At 40.8% G+C, this 20,464-nt stretch overlaps 1 protein-coding gene across 2 annotated transcripts in view; it reads right to left on the reverse strand.

Annotated features, from left to right (window-relative positions):
• The window catches only part of CBX1 (chromobox 1), a 26,491-nt gene extending 13,339 nt beyond the window's left edge, over positions 1 to 13,152 (reverse strand). Inside the window, exon 1 of one of the 2 annotated variants that reach the window (XM_040245587.1) lies at positions 12,902 to 13,152. The gene's annotated coding sequence lies outside the window, so the exon portion shown is untranslated. Of the gene's footprint in view, positions 1 to 12,477; positions 12,642 to 12,901 lie in introns of those variants that run through there. The other variant, XM_040245588.1, reaches the window with a different exon arrangement.
• Positions 13,153 to 20,464: the final 7,312 nt, after the last annotated feature.

The raw sequence follows: 20,464 nt of genomic DNA on the forward strand, positions 1-20,464 counted from the left end.
CTTCTACTACATATTTTTAAACTGGCATGTGGACAGAATATATTTAGAAAGAGCTCATCTATAGACTACACGAAATAAACCTTTCATAAATATCAGACTCACCACTGTGAATCAGTTACAGTATCTACAGATGTTGAGTTTACATTCTGAGATATTCTCATTTCAGTACATATGAGCAATTCGGACTAGTGAAACAACAAACATTTGGTTGGCTGCTGGAAAATTTTAGACGTTGCAAGAGACTGGAGATTCAAGAGAGTAAGTAACGGTCCCTGTTTTCCAGAAACCTCATGCCTGCCAATTAAAAATAAAGATACCTCTTCCATTAAAGGCACTGTGAACTTCTTCACACAAAAAAAGTTTTCTGAGGTGCTTTTAGTGTGGTCTGTGGCAACACCCAATGCCCCTGCCCACACAGCTCACACACACATCTAAGCTGACTCTCCTTCATTTACATTTGCTCATTCCTCTTCTTTTACATACTAAAGATTCTGCTTTCCTCCCTTCCCCAAGCCCTCTGTTTTAGTGCCACATGAGTTTTCCTTTTCTTCTGTTACTGAACAGACTAATCAATGCACTGAACTTCAGCTTTGGCTAATTATTGGCTATTGTGCCTCTGATTCAAAGGCTGCTTCTTCTTCCCGGAGGGAAGTATTTTTAGGTTTTCAGAATTCTGATTGCCATGATAAGTGTTATTTTATCAAGAAAGAAAACAAATCTAATTTTTCTTTAGGATAAGTGCTACAGTAGTCGCTGCTCCCATGAACAAGTGCTACTCTTTGCAAGATTTATCATCAGTCTTTGGTTAATGTGCAGAGAAAAATAAATTGACAGTTACCTTTCAACAACAAAGGGTACCACAACTCCCTACATTAGTTTGGACTCAGAAATTAGAAGCCACTCCCTTTCTAAACAGACAGAAAGAGAACAGTGGTTTACAGACAACCCCAAACCAGTAACTGTCCCCTAATCAACCTTCTTTTACGCAATTAAAGAAAGTAAAGAAAAAGCAGTCTTATCACTCTGGCTTCAGAATTAAGAGCTATTTATCTGTGTTGTTTACATTAATAGCTGCATTTGTCTTACAAAAAGTCCTGCTACTACAAAATAACGACAGTTTCTACCTCACCTCTAGCTACTGGGAAATCTGAAGTGAGACTTTTTGATATTCCTCTTACTTAAACTCATTGTCCTAAGAGCAAATGAAAAGAGAAGTGAAGAATGTAGAAAACAGACCTCCACTTCTGTCTTGAGTTTTCTTAACTAGCTCATCCCAGCACCCGTCTCCAGGTTAGATTCTTTATATTGGAGATTCTCAGCCAAGCTTCCCAATGTGAGTTTTTTCCTTATTTATTGGTACATCTCTGGGGTCCTGAATAAGCCATTTGTCAAAGTCAGTAGAGAAGTGGATTAAATACACAACTCACTCTTCCCACAAAACCAAGCACTTTCAGACAAGCCAAAGTGAAAATGTTAGTCGCTCAGTCGCGTCCAACTCTTTGCGACCCCATGGACTGTAGCCCTCCAGGGTTCTGCATCTGTGGGATTTTCCAGAATACTGGAGTGAATTGCCATTTCCTTCTCTAGGGAATCTTCCTGACTCAAGGATCAAACTTGGGTCTTCCGCATTGTAGGCAGACTCTTTTCTGTCTGAGCCACCAGGGAAGTCAGACAAGCCAAGATCTCCCTTAAATATTATGACAGACCAGTCATTTGCATATACTTTCCAAACTGATAATGTCAAGAGAAATCCCCTCTCCTTGAATACAGCAGTCTCCAAATACCAGCAGTAATACCTGGAAAGAGGGCTCTCAATTGTAATTGCTTGACAAGGAAATTTCAAAGTAACTCAGATCAGAGTAGTAGCACAATGGAAAAATGCCATTAGTCAATTCTATTTGCCACTCTCTCTAAATATCCTGGCAAACAAATAATAGCATAAAAAGTGCCAAAATCAACGAACAAAGGGTCAAGATATATACATCACAATGTGACACAGAGGTGAACAGTTCTAAATTAACTTAGAAATCTTAGTCCGTGGACAAGTCTTCTTAAAGCTCAACACAATGTTTCAGACAAAAATATCTATGATCAGTTAAGCTGCTATAATTTTTACCTAAATATTAAACTGGATCTGCCATATTAAAAAAAATGAATTTTAACTTTTGTCTGTGCTGGGTCTTCACTGCTGCACGCAGGCTTTCTCTAGTTGCAGAGAGTGGGGGCTACTCTCTAGTTTTGGTGCACAGGTTTCTCGTTGCAGTGGCTTCTCTTGTTGCAAGAGCATGGGCTCTAGGGCCCCGGGGCTCCAGTAGCTGAGGATGGCTGGTCTCTAGAGGGCAGACATCAGTAGTTGTGGTGCACAGGCTTAGCTGCCCCAAGGTATGTGGGGTCTTCCCAAAGCAGGGGTCGAACCCATGTGCCCTGCTTTGGCAGGCGGATTCTGAACCACTGGACCACAAGGGAAGTCTGATCTGCCACATTTAAAATGCGTAGAAAAATAATACTTCACATTTATATTGCACTTTACAGTTAATGTGCTACCACAACTCATTTGATCTTTGAAATCATCCTATAAAATAAGCCATTCAGATGTCATTGACACCTAAGAGATAACACAACAGATTTACAGGAAATAAACCTCCCAAGGTCACACAATAAAATTACAGCACTTCAGTATGCACATTTCCTAGCAGGGCTGGGCTAATGACCCTGCCACCCACAGAGATCTAGGAGCTAGACCAAACAACAACATACTTAAAGGGAGGTTTCCCTCCAGTCTATACAAGGAAAGGATCTGACTTGATCCTCTCTACAATTTGTCATCACTAAATAAGGAAGTGACGGACAATGATTTCTTTCAGTTAATACCTTGGAATATGTATAGGTGTTTAAAAACTACTTGGTCTTTTCCAGTGAGTCTGCTGATGTGGAGAGCACACTCACTTGAAAAGACCCGCATGCTGGGAAAGACTGAAGGCAAAAGAAGGGGGCGGCTGAGGAAGAGATGGTTAGATAGCATCACTGACTCAATGGACATGAATTTGCGCAGACTCTGGGAGATGACAGAGGACAGAGGGGACTGGTGTGCTGCATCCATGGGGTCGCAACTTAGCGAACGAACAACAGTTGTTAAATCAACAGGTGTGACAAAGTTTGGATTTTTAGGGCCCCAGGAGTCTTCTGAGTCTTTTAAATTGACAAGTGCTGTATGCTCAGTTGTTTCAGTCATGTCCAACTCTTTGCAACCCCATGGACAGCAGCCCGCCAGGCTCCTCTGTCCATGGGATTTTCCTGGCAGGAACACTGCTAGGAAAATGGGTTGCCATTTCCTCCTCCAGGGGTTCTTCCCGACCCAGGGATCAAACTCACATCTCCTGCACTGCAGGTGGATTCTTTGCCACTGAGCCAATAGGGAAGCCCTGACAAGTACAGAATTTTGCATTTTTGTTGCTTAGCAAGTAGGCTACAGAGAATTATTGAGAAAATGCCAGTTTTAAGACCCCAAACTTGTTCTATGGTGTCCTAATGAATCTAGGAATAGTGTAAATCTGAAGCAAAGTCATGAACTCATAGCTCTTTAAGAGAAAAAAACACAGTTGAGATTCTCCTAGACACCCCTCCACTCCTACAGTTAAGAGCTAGAAAATGGAAAGGAGTAACAACGCTGCTTGCTGGCAGAAGACCGTGAAGTATCAGACACAGGATTAGGCATTCTGTTTCTGAATTCAGGCATACCTCCAGACCTCTACAATGAGTCTCACAACTTTTCTCTTTTCCCAGTGCGTATAAAAGTTCACACTATACTGTAGTCTACTAAGCATGCAATAGCATTATGTCTAAATAACCAATACATATACCTTAAACAAAAAATACTGCTAAAAATGCTAACCATCATTTGAACCTTTAGCAAGTCATAACCTTTTTGCTAGTGAAGAGTCTTGTCTTCATGTTGATGGATGCAGACTGATGAAGGTGGTGCATTATGAAAGATGGGGTGGTTATGAGTTTCTTAGAAGAAAACAATGAAGTTCTCCACATTGACTCTTCCTTTCATAAACTGCTTTCTTTGTAGTATTAATGCTGTTTGATAGCCTTTTACCCACAGAATTTCTTTCAAAATTGGAGTCAGTCCTATCAAACCCTGCTGTTGCTTTATCCAATGAGTTTGTATAATATTCTGAATCCTTTGTTGTCATTTCAACAACCTTCACAGTATCTCCACCAGGAGCAGATTCTATCTCAAGAAATCACTTTTTTGGCTCAACCATAGGAAGCAACTCCTCATCAGCTGAAGTTTTATTTTGAGATTGCAGTAATTTACTCTTCAGACTCCCTTCTAATTCTCTAGCTATTTCCACTACATGTGCATTTCCTTCACTAAAGTCTTGAACTCCTCAAGGTCATCCATAAGGGCCAGGAATTAACTTCTTCCAAATTCCTGCAAGTGTTGTATTTTGACCTCTTCCAATGAACCACGAATGTTCTTAATGGTATCTACAATGGTGAGTCCTTTCCGGGTTTTCAATTTTCTTTCCCCAGATCTATCAGAGGAGTCACTATCTATGGCTGTTATAGCCTTACAAAATGTATTTTTTAAATAATAACACTTGAAAGTCAAAATGATTCCTTGATCCACTGGCTGCAGAATGATGCTGTGTTTGCAGGCATGAAAACAACATTAATCTTTTACATCTCCATTAGAGCTCTTGGGTGACCAAGTGTATTATCAATGAGCAGTAATATTTTGAAAAGAATCTTTTCCCTGAGCAGTAGGCCTCAACAGTGGGCTTAAAATACTGTAACTTTATTTTGTGCAGCAGATCTTTTCACACCAAGTATTAGTTTTTCCATGTGAAATAAATTAAGATTTAAAATGATAAAGTTATTGTTAAGGAGATGCACTGGGCAATAGAAAAAGCTTAAGAGTTTTCGTCTGAAACTGGAAAACAGAATAGTCTGGAAAAAAGGGATATAAGGAAAGTACCATACATTGCTAAGACCAAAAAAAAGCAGCTTTGGGGGCCATGTTGTAAACTGTGTTGTAAACAGATTAGATTTTTAAGGGCCCTAAGATTTTTGGAATGGTAAATGAGCACTGGCTTCAACTGAAAGTCACCAGCTATATTAGCCCCTATAGAGTCAGCCTATCCTTTGAAGCCAGGTATTGACTTCTCCTCTTTTGCTATGATAAAGTCCTAGATGGCATCTTCTTCCAATAGAAGGTTGTTTAATCTACACTGAAAATATGTTGTTTACTGTAGCCAACTTCATTAATTATTTTAGCTAGATCTTCGATAACTTGCTGTACCTTCTACATCAGCACTTGCACCACTTGCATCACCCTGCACTTTTAAGTTACGAAGACATCTTCTTTCTTTAAATCTTACTAACCAACCTCTGCTGACTTTTCTGCAGCTACCTTACCTTTGAGGCTTTCATAGAAATGAGGAGTTAGGGCCTTCTCTGGATTAGACTTTGCCTTAAGGAAATGCTCTAACTGGTTTAATCTTCTATCCAGACCATTAAAACTTTCTACATATGAGCAAAAGGCTGTTTTGTTTTTCTTATCATTCATGTGTTCACTGGAGTAGCACTTTTAATTTCCTTCAGAAACTTCCTTTGCATTCATAACTTGGCTAACCAGTGCCTATCTTTGGCCTTCGGCTTTTAACATGCCTTCCTCGTTAAACTTAATAGTTTTTAGCCTCTAAAGTGAGTGACACAACTTTTCCTTTCACTTGAATTCTCAGAGGGCACTGTAGTGTTATTAAATGGCCTAATTTCAAGGAATAGGGAGGCCTGGGGAGAGGAAGAGAGACTGGAACAGCCGGCAGATTAAGTTCTGGTGTCTTAAATGGGCATGGTTTGTGGCACCCAAAAACAATCACAATAGTAATATCAAAGATCACTGGTCACAGATCACTATAACAAATTTAACAGTAATGAAAAGTTTGACGTATTGAGAGAATTGCCAAAATGTGACACACAAACATAAAGTGAGCAGATGCTGTTGGAAAAATGGCACTGATAGACTTATTTGACACAGGGTTGCCATAAACTTTTAACTTGTAAACCTTCAATTTGTAAAAAATTCAATTATCTTCAAAACACAATAAAGTGAAGTGCAATAAAGTGAAGTCCAAGTGAAAGGGTATGAGAAGGATCTGAGAAGACAATGTGAGCATAGCTCCTGCTTGCCATCACATACGTGAATTATAAAGGGCTACCCCAGAACTTCCAAGCTGATTTCTTGCCAGCTTTCAGAAAGGTCAAACTCCAGATGTGAGGACAAGGTAACATCTACAGACCTCTGAAACCAGACCAGCAGAACGTTTTCAGTAAACGCTAAGGTAAAACACACTGGTCTGGTGAGTCTATATTAAGAAAGCATTCACAGGAAAGCAGACCTTGAACAGAGAACTTCCACCTAAATGAGAAAGACTCACCTATGGAATCTACAAATACAGAAGTCTACATCCGGGGAGTCAAAAAATAGAGTATGTGTATTATTTTTAAAAATATTTTGTTTTTCTAATTGTAATTAGCATATGTATTCAAATGGCAACCCACTCCAGTGTTCTTGCCTGGAGAATCCCAGGGACGGGGGAGCCTGGTGGGCTGCCGTCTACGGACGGGGTTGCACAGAGTCAGACACGACTGAAGTGACTTAGCTTAGCTTAGCTTATTCATATTCAATTACAAAATTACTTAAAGCAGGAAATCAGTTTCCTTCCTGAAAATCTGTCTTTGTCCTTCTACATGTAAACTGACCCAGATGTACCATATGTGAAAACAGACATTACAGTTCTATAATTTGCCTTTTAATATAATGTATCTCTGACATTATTCCATAAAGATCTCCATTCTTAAGCTGCACAATATTCCAAATTGTATGGACACACCATACTCTAACCATTCACCTAGTGATGAAAATTTTTTCTTTCCTACTTTTTATTATTGCAAACAGTGTTGCTTTGATCACGGCATCTCATCTTTAAAAGCTCCTTAGGTGATCTGATGCACATCCTCGGAAAAAAGCCACTGCTACAAGAGGATTGACAGAAATTACATTCCTCAATAAAATTACATAATTATTGCAAACATAAATCAATTCTTTTTTTTTTTTTTTAAATCAATTCTTATACTTAGCGAAAAGGTAGGTGAACATTTTACTTCCTCCATAAAGCCCATTATTCCAGCCCATTTAGAATAAGGCTGGAACAGTAAGTGATAACTGATATTCTTGAAAACAAAACCTCTATATCATCTTCAACAGCATTCACTCTAGACCTTTTTCCTCCTAGCAATGAAACTGGAAGAGTACTGCTTGAAAAGTCCTTATAATTCCTCTAGCTAGTATGAGCACCGGAAGCATATCTTTCCTGTCCTCAATCTCTCAAAACTATGCCTATAGGCGTTATGTATATTTATTGCAAACTCAGTTTCCTCATCTGTAAAATAGGTGTAATAACTCCATGGAATTCCTCTGGGGTGAGCTTTTTATGACCTTCTGGCATTCATTATCTATTTACATATTTACACTTATGTTCTACTTCATTAATTATTTACTGCTTTAAGCATAACTCTGAAATCCAGTGCAATGGGAACTTGGTGAGAAAATACCGTTTCTTCCCCCTATGTATATGGCTGAAATTCATGGCTAGGTTTTTCAAAACATCAGAGCAGCTCCAGAACACTCAAGAAGGACCCAGATCTGACTGATAAGAATGACCAGTAATTACAAAACAGAAACCAAGATCTCACTTCTGGAATACTGAGAGAGAAGAGCTGCCAGAAACTGAGAAATCACATTTCATACACCTGAAGTGTAGAAATTCCTTATGAGCGTCTATTATGTGTGAGACACTAGAAAAATGTGAAGAACACCACAAACAAAATTCTTGGTCTCTTAGAGTTTATATTCTAACGTCAACAAATAAGTGAGCATGAGTGGGAGTGTATGCATGCATGTGTCTGCAGAGTAGGGCTCAGACAAGAAGCAAGAAAACATTAATGGGACTTCCCTAGTGGTGCAGTGGTTAAGATCTCGCCTTCCAATGCAGAGGGTGTGGGTTATTGTCAGGGAGCTAAGATTCCACATGCTTCGCCACCAAAACATAAAACAGAAGCATTACTGTAACAAATTCAATAAAGATTTTAAGGAGACAACTTGGCAAAACTTAGAAAAAGATACCAAATTTGGAGAACAGTGGGTTCAAAGTCCTAGGGTGAGAAGAGCCTGCTTTATCTGAGGAACAGAAATGTGGCCAGGTAGAAAGAGCTAGACTGAGGGAGCAGCAGGCAAGAACCAGCTGATCATTACTGTGTATTTCACTCCCCACTTCACTCCTTCTTCATCTAGCTCCTTTTTCCATTCCATGTTTTCCTTACCTGTCTTTTGCCTCTAGCTTAGGTCCAAGGCCTAGTCAGTTAACAGCATAAAAGTTAATGGCTACAGCTCTACTAGCTTTTAATACTATCTATTAAAAAAACAAATCAAAACAATAAGCATTTACTAAGAGCCTGGGTGGAAAAAGGTAACCAATTCATTCCAGCTAAAGCACTGAAAGCTTCTGCAAGTTCCACATCACAGGAACCCCTTCGACCCAGGCAAATGGAACTGTTGGGCTAGGGTAGCAGGATCTGCAGACTCACAGAAGTACAGGCTTTTGAAAATGCCATAAAGGTTAGTAATAACATATAACTTTTGCTGAATACTGAACACTTAATGCATAGAAAGGCACTTAATTAAACTCTCACAACAAACACAATTAAATCCATTTCAGGAAACTAAGGCTTTCTGAAGCATAGGAAAATTCTCAAAGTCTCCAAAGGGTAAGACACAGAACCAGGAATGTAAGATTAAAAACATACAAAAAAGTACAAAAGCAACTGAAGTTCATTTTCATTTCAACAGAAGAAATAACAGGGGTATGTAATAATTAGCAAAATAAATATAAGCAAGAATAAGTAGCCACGAAAGTATTATAGGGGTTTAGAAAAATTAATAGCTAGGGTGACTAGAGGTTTTGAAAAGTCAGGATTTGAGGTAAGGCTCCAACAGCATTTGAAAAGCTGGACTGGAGGGAGGCAATTTAAGCCCAGGGAACTATTGTTAACAAATGCAATGAGGCACTTCTGAGGTAGGCAGGGTGTAAACCATCTTGGGTGGGAGTAGAATGAATAGGAAAGCAGCAGGTAACTGCTAAAAAATTTTCTGCCAAGTCTTCTCCTTCCTTAGAAAGGCCAAACTCCTCAGTATAACATCTAACACCCTTTAGATTCACCTATTCCATACTCCCACTTCCCTCACAAATCTTACATTCCTGTCAAAACGGAAAACTATAACCTGAACATACCCTGCACACTTCCTCTATGCATGGATTTGCTCTTTACTTAGAAGTGTGTGCGCACACGTTCAGTGTGTCCAGCTGTTTGCGACCCCATGGACTGCAGCCTGCCAGGCTCTTCTGTTCATGGAATTTTCCAAACAAAAATACTGGAGTGGGTTGCTATTATCCTGTCCAAAACTAGTAGTCAAAACCCTACCCATCCTTCAAGAGCTAGCGCAAATGCTACTTCTATCACGTCTATCCAACTTAGCCAAGTATTATTTCTCTTTTTCTTGTAATTACCAAAGCATTTTGTTTTTATTTTTACTCAGATACTCAATTAAAGGTAGGTCTGGACCTGGCATACGGTGCTGAACCCCATATGGGCAATAAGAATGGATGTCTCAGAATCAGATAACCAAGGAACAGAGGTTGAAAGCTCTTAGCTTTTCAGGGAAACCTCAGCAAACAAATTGGATTATGATCAGTAGCATTACCAGACATCAAAAGGCAGGTGAAGGCATGTATAGAACATTCAATTTGTAGTCCTTCTGACTCATGTTTCTAAATGCTTTTAGTTCGTCCGTTAGCTGTAGCTGTTTGTGAGGCAAATGCTTTCCAGATGGAAAACTTTACTGAACAAAAAACAAGAATTTGTGCCACATATCCAGTGAGCAGGACTTTCATTTTTAAAGGAATCCCTGTCCTCGAATTTTGGGATCTAGGACTAGAATATCAGTGTGAAAATAAAATTAGAATTTTATCTGAGATGTATCCAAAACTTTGGCTAACTCCTTTTCATTGTGCTGATGTAAATAAAACTATATCTATCTATCTGTATCTATATCTATATATATAAAAGCCACAAGCATCTGTAAATATTAGCAGGACACAATGATACCAGAAGCAAATCTTTTAGTTTAAAATGAAATAAAACTGATTAGAAAGCAAGACCACAATTACGACTAAGTTGGAATTAAAAGCAGAGACCAAAGCATTCATAGACAACACAACAAAATCAGAATAATGACACTAACTTCTCAAATACCACAGTTGTTAAGCTTTCAATGTGTTAGAAAGGCACAATTTCACAAATTAGGCCATCCTCTCTTGGTCAGCAAATCACAAAAGCTTAAAGGCAGTAACTCAAATACACGATCAGAATTTTGTCCTTAATCAAATAACTTCTCCAATTAACCTTGGAAAGGCTATTCAAGTTTTCAATAGACATTTTTATTGAGAAATACTTAGCTCCATACAAAGGACACAAAATTTTCAAAATACTTACATAACAGAAAATATTCAAAGTACTATATAGCTTGCTGTTGAAACCGATCCTGAGTGCTCTCCTAGTCCTGGCTTAGGGTATTTAAAACTGCCACTTACACAATCTGCACACCTTTTCTGTATTTAATACCCAGGTGACTATATTAAAAACGGAGGCTAAGACAAGAACGCCAAGGGCAACCGTTTTACTCTGCCAAATGTCATAGAACAAAAACAGGCAAATTGATTATATAAATGCACAGTGAGTCATTCTGCTAACACAGGGAATTCTCAGGAAGATCTCAAAGCCCTATCCATTCATTCAACAATATGAATGAACTATATGTTAGTCTTGGATGAACAAGAGGCATGGCTCATCCTACATGAACCCATAAACTAGCCATTAGCCTCTTATTTAAAAAACTACCCAGAAAAATTAACTATGATGCAAAAATTCATCGAATACAATGGAAAATCTATTATACCATCAGAGACAGTATACGAAAAGGGAAGATTTCATTGGTAAACTACTAGAAAATGACAAAAATGAATCACTTCTCTTTAAGTGATATGAATTCAAAAAGAAATATTTTCCTAGTCTCTAAAATGGGCACCAGAAGATAGAATGGTTGCTTCCTTTCCTTAGATGATGATAAAAATATTAGTATCCTGTAGTCAAACTGCAGGATAGGGTATTCTTTCTCGGACTCCCTTAATCAAGAAGGTAGACGCACAAAGCTACACGATACTTACATTTTTAATGGAAAAAAAGAAAAAAACTTAGGCTACAGCAGCCAATGAAGAAAATAGCACCACAGAGAAAATTGTAAAGGACTGGAGAGTTTGAACTGCCCTAAAGCTTTATCAAGGAGTGGCCAATTCCAACAATGTGCTCTTCAATCATATCACTTTCCATATAAATATCTGTAAGCACTTTGGAACACAGACACTAATTTCCCAACTGTATTCCTGCAACCATTCCAAATTCTTGGACCTTTTAAAACTATTCCAAAATGCCGACCTGATTCTTAACACAATTGAGAAGGGTATCTTAAACCCTCCGCCAGAGGTTCTGGTATTATAACTGATCTTGTAAATGCCACCTCAACAGAGTCGAACCAGTACATGTCTGAATGCAACAGCAATCCAAGAAAAACCTTCATTTGAAGTTTTGAAAAAGGGGTAAAGTAGTGCTCCTTTCGTGTTCAAATTTTCTAGCCAAGGACAAGCTGGCTAAAAAACTTAAGAGCTCAAGGAAAAAATCTCACAATCTCATGAACTTTTCCACGTTCTCTCTCAACTTCCTACACCATCTCACAATCTCTAACTTCATTCCTTAAATATGAACTCATCTACACATTTCTACAATTTCACTGCCTTTTGTGACCAGCAACCATCCCAGATAAAAACTTATGTAATTACGAATTAAAGCAAGAGTTGCACTGGGACTTTTTAACTCCTTAAAGGAAACAGGGAATGAAGGAAAGCAGCAGAAAACCTGGAAAAGATAATAAAATGCGTTTCATCTTTTCTTCACACATTATTCTTCCAGCCGATCAACCAGGAAGCAAGCAGTGGCCAGTTTTTCCCTTTTCTTGTGCAAGCCTCACAGAAAAGCTCTCGGGACCTCCGCCCACTTACTCTGAACAGTTTCTCCCCGCCACCCCCAGTCCCCGAGCAAAACCAGGCAAATACCACCCCTCCTTCTAGACCCTTCCCCAATTTACTCAACAGACCTCCTCAAAGTACTACACTTTGGGCTGCCCTGCCCCCAACCCGCTTACAATTTCCTCGAAGTTACCGCTCCGCAACTCCGTAAGCGGAGTTCCTATGGCAGCCCTGGCTGGACCCAATATTCTCAGGTTACATTTCTAACCTCGGGTCTTGCAGTGGTCAACCCTCCCTACGCTGGTTCAAGCGCCCAGGCTGCCCCGTCCGTCCTCTTCCCAATTTACTATGTTTCCTCTCCAGCCCAATCCCCCAGCCGCCCACCCAACCCATGTAGCATTGTCTTGGTCTACTCAGGCCGAAGCGCGACCCGCAAACGCTCGGCCCACCCCAAATCGCTTCAATCTCTGGCTCCGAACTCGCCGCCCCGCCCTCTCCATCTTCTCGCGCTCTTCGCCCTACCCACTGCGCCCGGCAGAAGGCTCTGCGCGGGGAGGGAGAGGGAGTCGGGCGCGCTCCCCGCTCCTAACCTCCGCCGCGAGCTCGCGGCCCCTGATCCAGGGCTCCCGCCGCCGCCGCCGCCGCCGCCGCGCGCCATCCCCCCGCTTGCCCGCCTCTAGCGGGCTCTTCACCTCAGAGCAGCGCCCACAAGCCCGAGAGGAATCGGTGCCGCGCTACTGGCGGGTCTTTTTGTCCGGCCGGCCGGGGGAGTGGCGACCAGAAAAGCAACAAGCCGAGTGACCACTGTCGAGCCCCCTCACTGAAGCGGCGTACCGCAGGCCCCTGCCAACGGCCCTCCCCTCAGACGAACAAAAGAGCCTCTCACTCTGCGCTGCCCGCCGCCCGCACCGCGCAGGCGCGACGACCCGCCGCACAGCAATATGGGACTCGGAGTCCGTCCCGGACTACAAGACCCGAAGTGCTGCGCGCCTTCCACGGCGCCACGCACAGTTTGCGAGGGTTTCGAGAAGTTTTAATTTTTCTACCACTAGTGTCGGAGACGGAGAAGGCAATGGCACCCCACTCCAGTACTCTTGCCTGGAAAATCCCATGGACGGAGGAGCCTGGTAGGCTGCAGTCCATGGGGTTGCTAAGAGTCGGACGACTGAGAGACTTCACTTTCACTTTTCACTTTCATGCATTGGAGAAGGAAATGGCAACCCACTCCAGTGTTCTTGCCTGGAGAATCCCAGGGACAGAGGAGCCTGGTAGGAGGCCGTCTATGGGGTCGCACAGAGTCGGACACGACTGAAGCGACTTAGCAGCAGAGCAGTGTCGGAGAAGGCGATGGCATCCCACTCCAGTACTCTTGCCTGGAAAATCCCATGGGCGGAGGAGCCTGGTGGGCTGCAGTCCATGGGGTCGCGAAGAGTCAGACAGGACTGAGCGACTTCACTTTCACCTTTCACTTTCATGCATTGGAGAAGGAAATGGCAACCCACTCCAGTGTTCTTTCCTGGAGAATCCCAGGGACGGGGGAGCCTGGTGGGCTGCCGCCTATGGGGTCGCACAGAGTCGGACATGACTGAAGCGACTTAGCAGCAGCAGCAGCAGTTTGCTGAGTCAGGTACCGTACAGAGTACAGTAGAGAACTGGGGGTCTACAGAAATATTCTAGAACCCATAGTGGGTTCTAGAGAACTGCCATGTAAGAAGAACCCAGCCCAACAATATCATAAGAATTTTGCTGAAAAATCTATGAGACAGGCGAAGAGGGCAGTTCTTCTCGAGACATTTTTGGGTTGGGTGTCCAAAAATTCATCTATTCACTCTCTCCTAAAGTACATTAGTTTGTGTTAGATAATTTCAGTGATAGAAACTTAGTTGTAATATTATTACTTACTTATTATTGAGTGCTTATTCCCCAGTTCTACAAATCTTAAGTCTTTGATTAATATTATTCAATCCTCTCTTTAAAAAGCATGCGTGGGGGGACTTTCCTGGTAGTCCAGTAGCTAAGTCTCCATGCTCCCAATGCAGGGGTCCTGGGTTCTATCCCTGGTCAGGGAACTAGATCCTATATCCACATGTGGCAACTAAGACCCCCACATAGCCAAATATATACATTTTTTCTTATTTAAAAATTGTCATATTGCTATCTTAAAAGCAAAGTTATTTAATCCTGATATCAACCTTGGGAGGTGGAATTGCTATTTCCATTTTGCAGAAAAGTCTCAGAAGCTGCAGATCGTGTCCAATGGCATTAAGCAAGAAAGTGTTGGAATCAAGATTTGATATTATTTCTAACTCTAAAGCCATATTTCTGCCTGCATAAAATGCTGTTATCCCCAGTTCCTCATACTGAGCTGAATCTGCTTCCCCATGGAAATGTCACCTATTTCCTTCCTTCTGGCTTCTGTAGCAGCACAGTTCTCTTCTCTAACTTAATTCCTCTTTCATATTGTACTTCTAGGATTGAAATTCAGCCTCATGTTCCTTAAGGTCTCTCCTTTCTAAGCTAAATGTCACAGTTTTCTTACACTGTATATCACAGGACAGCAGTGTCAGATATCTAGCGCATCTAGTTTATTAAATTCTGCCTCTTAGAAGCATATTTCAGAATAGAGGAGCCATCACAGCCCTGGTGCTCTACATCACTCCTGAGTTAAAGGAGTCAAAGGTCACCTTCTCTTTTTAGGTACCAGAGCACAGGCTAGTTTATGCTAATCTGCAATCAATTAAGAGCTCTCTTGTTAATCATCTGTTCTGGATTTCTGCCAGAGATGGATGTCAAACTCTCAAGCCTCCAAGCTTCTGCATTAACAAAATCTTTTTTTGAAAGTCTTTTGGGATTAAATGGATTTAATTCTTTTCTTTTCCCATAAGAATGATGGCATTTCAAACTATTCAGACCTGCAGCGTTTCTTTTCTTTCTAAGAGTAATGGCAACTCAGTCATAATGCTCTTGCTCGAGACAACATTTGAAGTGACACTGCTCCAGCAGGAAGTATATCTGTCACACGAAATTCCCAAAATCACAAGGCATGTGAGGAAAGGAGGAAGTGTGATGTTACAAAAAAGAACAAGGACTTGGTATCAGGCTGACCTGGATTCAATTCTGTTTCTATTATTTGCCTGCTGTGTAACTTTGGACAAGCTGCTTAACTTCTCTGAGCATCAGCTTCCATAAAAATATAAGATACCAAAATATTATTTAAGACCTAACATGCAGCATTTCTGTAGGATCAATAGTAATGTGTAAAGGGAATGGGGATTGGCACATAACTGGCTCTCAGTACACAGTAGTTATTTTAAGTACAATAGATAGCTGCTTTTGAGATATGACTTAAGGAGTGAAGGAAATATAGGACTTTAAAAATATTTTCTTCTGCACTATCTGAAATTCTTTTTCTCCACAATTTTTGAAATATATAAAACTTTAAAAATATTAGATACATTCATATTGTTGTGTAACCATTGCCACCATCCATCTCCATAACTTTTTCATCCTCTTAAAACTGAAACTATACCCATTAAACAATAACCCCTCATTCCTCCCTTCCTCCAGGCCCTGTAATCACTATTCTACTTTCTGTCTCTACGATTTTGATTACTCTAAGTACTCCTCATATAAATGCAATCATACAGTATTTATCTTTTTGTGACTGGCTTATTTCATTAGACATAATGTTCTGAAATTCTCCAAGCCAGGCTTCAGCAATATGTGAACTGTGAACTTCCAGATGTTCAAGCTGGTTTTAGAAAAGGCAGAGGAACCACAGATCAAATTGTCAACATCTGCTGAATCATTGAAACAGCAAGAGAGTTCCAGAAAAATATCTATTTCTGCTTTATTGACTATGCCAAAGCCTTTGACTGTGTGGATCACAATAAACTGTGGAAAATTCTGAAAGAGATGGGAATACCAGACCACCTGACCTGCCTCTTGAGAAACCTATATGTAGGTCAGGAAGCAACAGTTAGAACTGGACATGGAACAACAGACTGGTTTCAAATAGGAAAAGGAGTACGTCAAGGCTATATATTGTCACCCTGCTTATTTAGCTTCTATGCAGAGTACATCATGAGAAACGCTGGGCTGGAGGAAGCACAGGCTGGAATCAAGATTGCCATGAGAAATATCAATAACCTCACATATGCAGATAACACTACCACTTATGGCAGAAAGCAAAAAAGAACTAAAGAGCCTCTTGATGAAAGTGAAAGAGGAGAGGGAAAAGGTGGCTTAAAACTCAGCATTCAGAAAACTAAGATCATGGCATCCCGTTCCATCACTTCATGGTAAATAGATGGGGAAACAGTGGAAACAGTGGCTGACTTTATTTTTTTGGGCTCCAAAATCACTGCAGATGGTGACCGCAGCCATGAAATTAAAAGACGCTTACTCCTTGGAAGGAAAGTTATGAACAACCTAGACAGCATATTCAAAAGTAGAGACATTACTTTGCCAACAAAGGTCCATCTAGTCAAGGCTATGGTTTTTCCGGTGGTCATGTATGGATGTGAAAGTTGGACTATAAAGAAATCTGAGTGCTGAAGAGTTGATGCTTTTGAACTGTGGTGCTGGAGAAGACTCTTGAGAGTATCTTGGACTGCAAAGAGATCCAACCAGTCCATCCTAAAGGAGATCAGTGCTGGGTGTTCATTGGAAGAACTGATGTTGAGGCTGAAATTCCAATACTTTGGCCACCAGATGCAAAGAGCTGACTCATTTGAAAAGACCCTGATGCTGGGAAACATTGCAGGCAGAAGAAGAAGGGGACGACAGAGGATGAGATGGTTGGATGGCATCACCGACTCAACAGACACGGGTTTGGGTGGACTCTGGGAGTTGGCCTGGCGTGCTGAGGTTCATGGGGTCACAGAGTCGGACACAACTGAGCGACTGAACTGGAATGTTCTCAAGGTTCATATGGACATATGTTGCACCATATGTCAAACTTTCCTTCAAGACTGAATAATGTCCCATTGTTTGTATATATCAAATTTTGCTTATCCATTTTTCTGTTGTCAGACACTTGAATTGCTTCCAGGTTTTATGGTATACAGCTATCTTTCTAGACCCTGTTTTCAATTATTTTGGTTACATAGCCAGAAGTGGAATTGCTGGATCATTAGTAATTCCATTTTAAATTTTTTAGGAAGTCCACACTATTTTTCCAGCGGCTGCACCAATTTACATTCCCACCAACTGTGCCGAAGTGTTTGAATTTCTCCACACCTTCATGGTTTGTTGTCTTGGTTTTTGTTTTGCTTTAATAGCAGTCATCCTAATGGTGTGTGAGATTCTTTGTTTCATTTCGACTACTTCTTGAAATTCTATTGTTAACGATTTTTATTCATTTGGGGTTAACCAGCATTCTCTTTTAAAAGGCAAATATACTTAACAGCTATCTCTCTTACCTCCTCTGGTCAGACTGATTCTCAGTGACTTGCTGGTAGTAACTGGACTTAATTACCTATACTTCTCAAATCACACACCCAGAGCCCTGATGTGACTGGTTTTTCTTAAGGGATCAATACTTAGAGTGCTGTGACTTGCCTGCATTTCAAGTACAATAAGGATTCACCCCATTATCCAGTGTTAGAAATTAATGTTGAAAAAAAAATAAGACAGATGGAGCACTGCCTGTTTGTGAAAATTATTTAATTAATTTATTTTAAAACTTTTATTGAGTAATACATGGTGCAGTGATGTCAAACTCTTATATTTCTTAGAATTTCAAGCTCCAGAATGCCAAGGTATTTTCCTGTTTGGCTTACTGCTTTACTTTAAAGCCTAAGTGCCTAGACTATCTAAAGGGCTCAGTGTTTGTTATGAATGAGTGGATACTCTACAGATACATTCTATGGTTCTCCAAATAGAGTCCACACACTCTGGGAGTGCCTAAGATGGTTTCAGGGAGTCTGCATGGTCAAAACTACTTTCATAATAATATTAAGACAATATTTGGTCTATTGCATTGTGTTTGTATTATCACTGATTGTACAAAACCAGATGAAACTGCTGGCATCTTAGCATGAATCAAGGCAGTATGGCACCAACTTGTACTATATTTATATTCTTCACTGCTACAATGCAATAAAACAATTTAAGAGTCCACTTTCTCTTAGGAGTGTCCATGATGAAGCAGTACAAATGATTAATTTTATGAAATCTCTCCTATCTTTTTAATGTTCTATGTGATAAATGTGACATATACACAGAGCAGCTCTGCTAATTACTGAAGTATATAGTTGTGCAATTGTCTGAGAGGTGTGAATTGAACTAGCTGCTTTTTTTCATTAAATATCTTTTTTTTTTTTTTTTAAGAATAACAAAAACTATGGTCATTCAACTTGGATATTTGGACAAAATGAACCTGTCACTTCAAGGAAAATGACTGAAAGAACGTATTTCTGCCAGTGACAAAATCTGAGCTTTCAAGCATAAATTATACTTTTGGAAACTGTGCTGAAGTAGAGCAGAATATGCCACCCAAAAATATGGTACATTGGCTTGTGGATTATTTTGAGCTGAAGGCAGTAACACTCAGCAGACTTAGGAAAAAATTTTACCTGGTTGGATGGCATTACTGACTCAATAAACATGAGTTTGAGCAAACTCTGGGAGATAGTGAAGGACAGGAAAGCATGGTGTGCTGCAGTTCATGGGGTTGCAAAGAGTTGGACACGACTTAGCAACTGAACATTAACAACTACCCAACAGAATTTAGATAGGAGTCCTGTATTTAAAAAGAGCTCCTACCAGAGATAACTTTTTTTTTTTAACCTGATAGACTTTTTCAGCAAGACTGGGTAAACTTCTAATTACCAAACATCTACTCTCTTTCTAGTACTGTGAATTGCCCTCCTTTTTTGAAGCTCCAAGCCCCTATTCTAGTCTTCATCTCAGGATGGCAAAGAAGTCTCCATTGCCTAACTTGCCCTTGGGTCTCATTTTGATGGGTTTCCCCTAAGTGTGAAGTTGGTTTTTCTCCCATTACTTTGTCTTCAGTTCAGTTCAGTTCAGTCGCTCAGTCCTGTCCGACTCTTTGCGACCCCATGAATCACAGCACGCCAGGCCTCCCTGTCCATCACCAACTCCTGGAGTTCACTCAGACTCACGTCCATCGAGTCAGTGATGCCATCCAGCCATCTCATCCTCTGTCATCCCCTTCTCCTCCTGCCCCCAATCCCTCCCAGCATCAGAGTCTTTTCCAATGAGTCAACTCTTCGCATGAGGTGGCCAAAGTACTGGAGTTTCAGCTTTAGCATCATTCCTTCCAACGAACATCTAGGACTGATCTCCTCTAGAATGGACTGGTTGGATCTCCTTGCAGTCCAAGGGACTCTCAAGAGTGTTCTCTAATACCACATTTCAAAAGCATCAATTCTTCGGTGCTCAGCTTTCTTCACAGTCCAACTCTCACATCCATACATGACTACTGGAAAAACCACAGCCTTGACTAGATGGACCTTTGTTGGCAAAGTAATGTCTCTGCTTTTGAATATGCTGCTACTGCTGCTAAGTCGCTTCAGTCGTGTCCAACTCTGTGCGACCCCATAGACGGCAGCCCATCAGGCTCCCCCGTCCCTGGAATTCTCCAGGCAGGAACACTGGAGTGGGTTGCCATTTCCTTCTCCATTGAATATGCTAGTTCAGTTTAATTAGTAGACCAAGAAAAGAACATAGTAACAAAGGGAAAACTTTTCTGCTGTACAGGAAAATGCTGTATCCACAAGTGAGCTTGATGGCTTCACAAGATGGATGAGATTACTGATGATTTGAATAAATGTGATTTTTAAAATGCTGAATAATAAAATGCATCAATATTTGGAAGATCTGGGGGACTTTCCTGGTGGTTCAGTGGTTACAACTTTGAGCTTCAAATGCAAGGGGTGTGGGTTCGATCCCTGGTTGGGGAACTAAAATCTCACATGCCTCCTGGCGTGGCCAAGAAAAATAAAACATATTTGGAAGATCTGCATAACTCAGGAATATTTTCCAAATGGTTTCAGATTTCCCATTGCAACTAACTTTTAAGGAACTACCATTTGTTGAGTTTTGCTAGTAACAAATAAGAGTATTCAGAAGCCCTGCTTGGGCCAGCACTGAGCTGCTCTAAAGCTGGCCAGGCAGCTCTGGCTATCAACATGCACCCTGCCAGAGCATCTTGCTTTGTCTCTGCCCCTCATCAAGAATTAAGCTCTCCCCTGTGTTATGATGGAAGAAGCAAGGAAGACCCGCCTTCT

The sequence above is a fragment of the Oryx dammah genome, unplaced genomic scaffold (assembly GCF_014754425.2).
Source record: "Oryx dammah isolate SB20612 unplaced genomic scaffold, SCBI_Odam_1.1 HiC_scaffold_8, whole genome shotgun sequence".
Lineage (NCBI taxonomy): Eukaryota > Metazoa > Chordata > Mammalia > Artiodactyla > Bovidae > Oryx > Oryx dammah.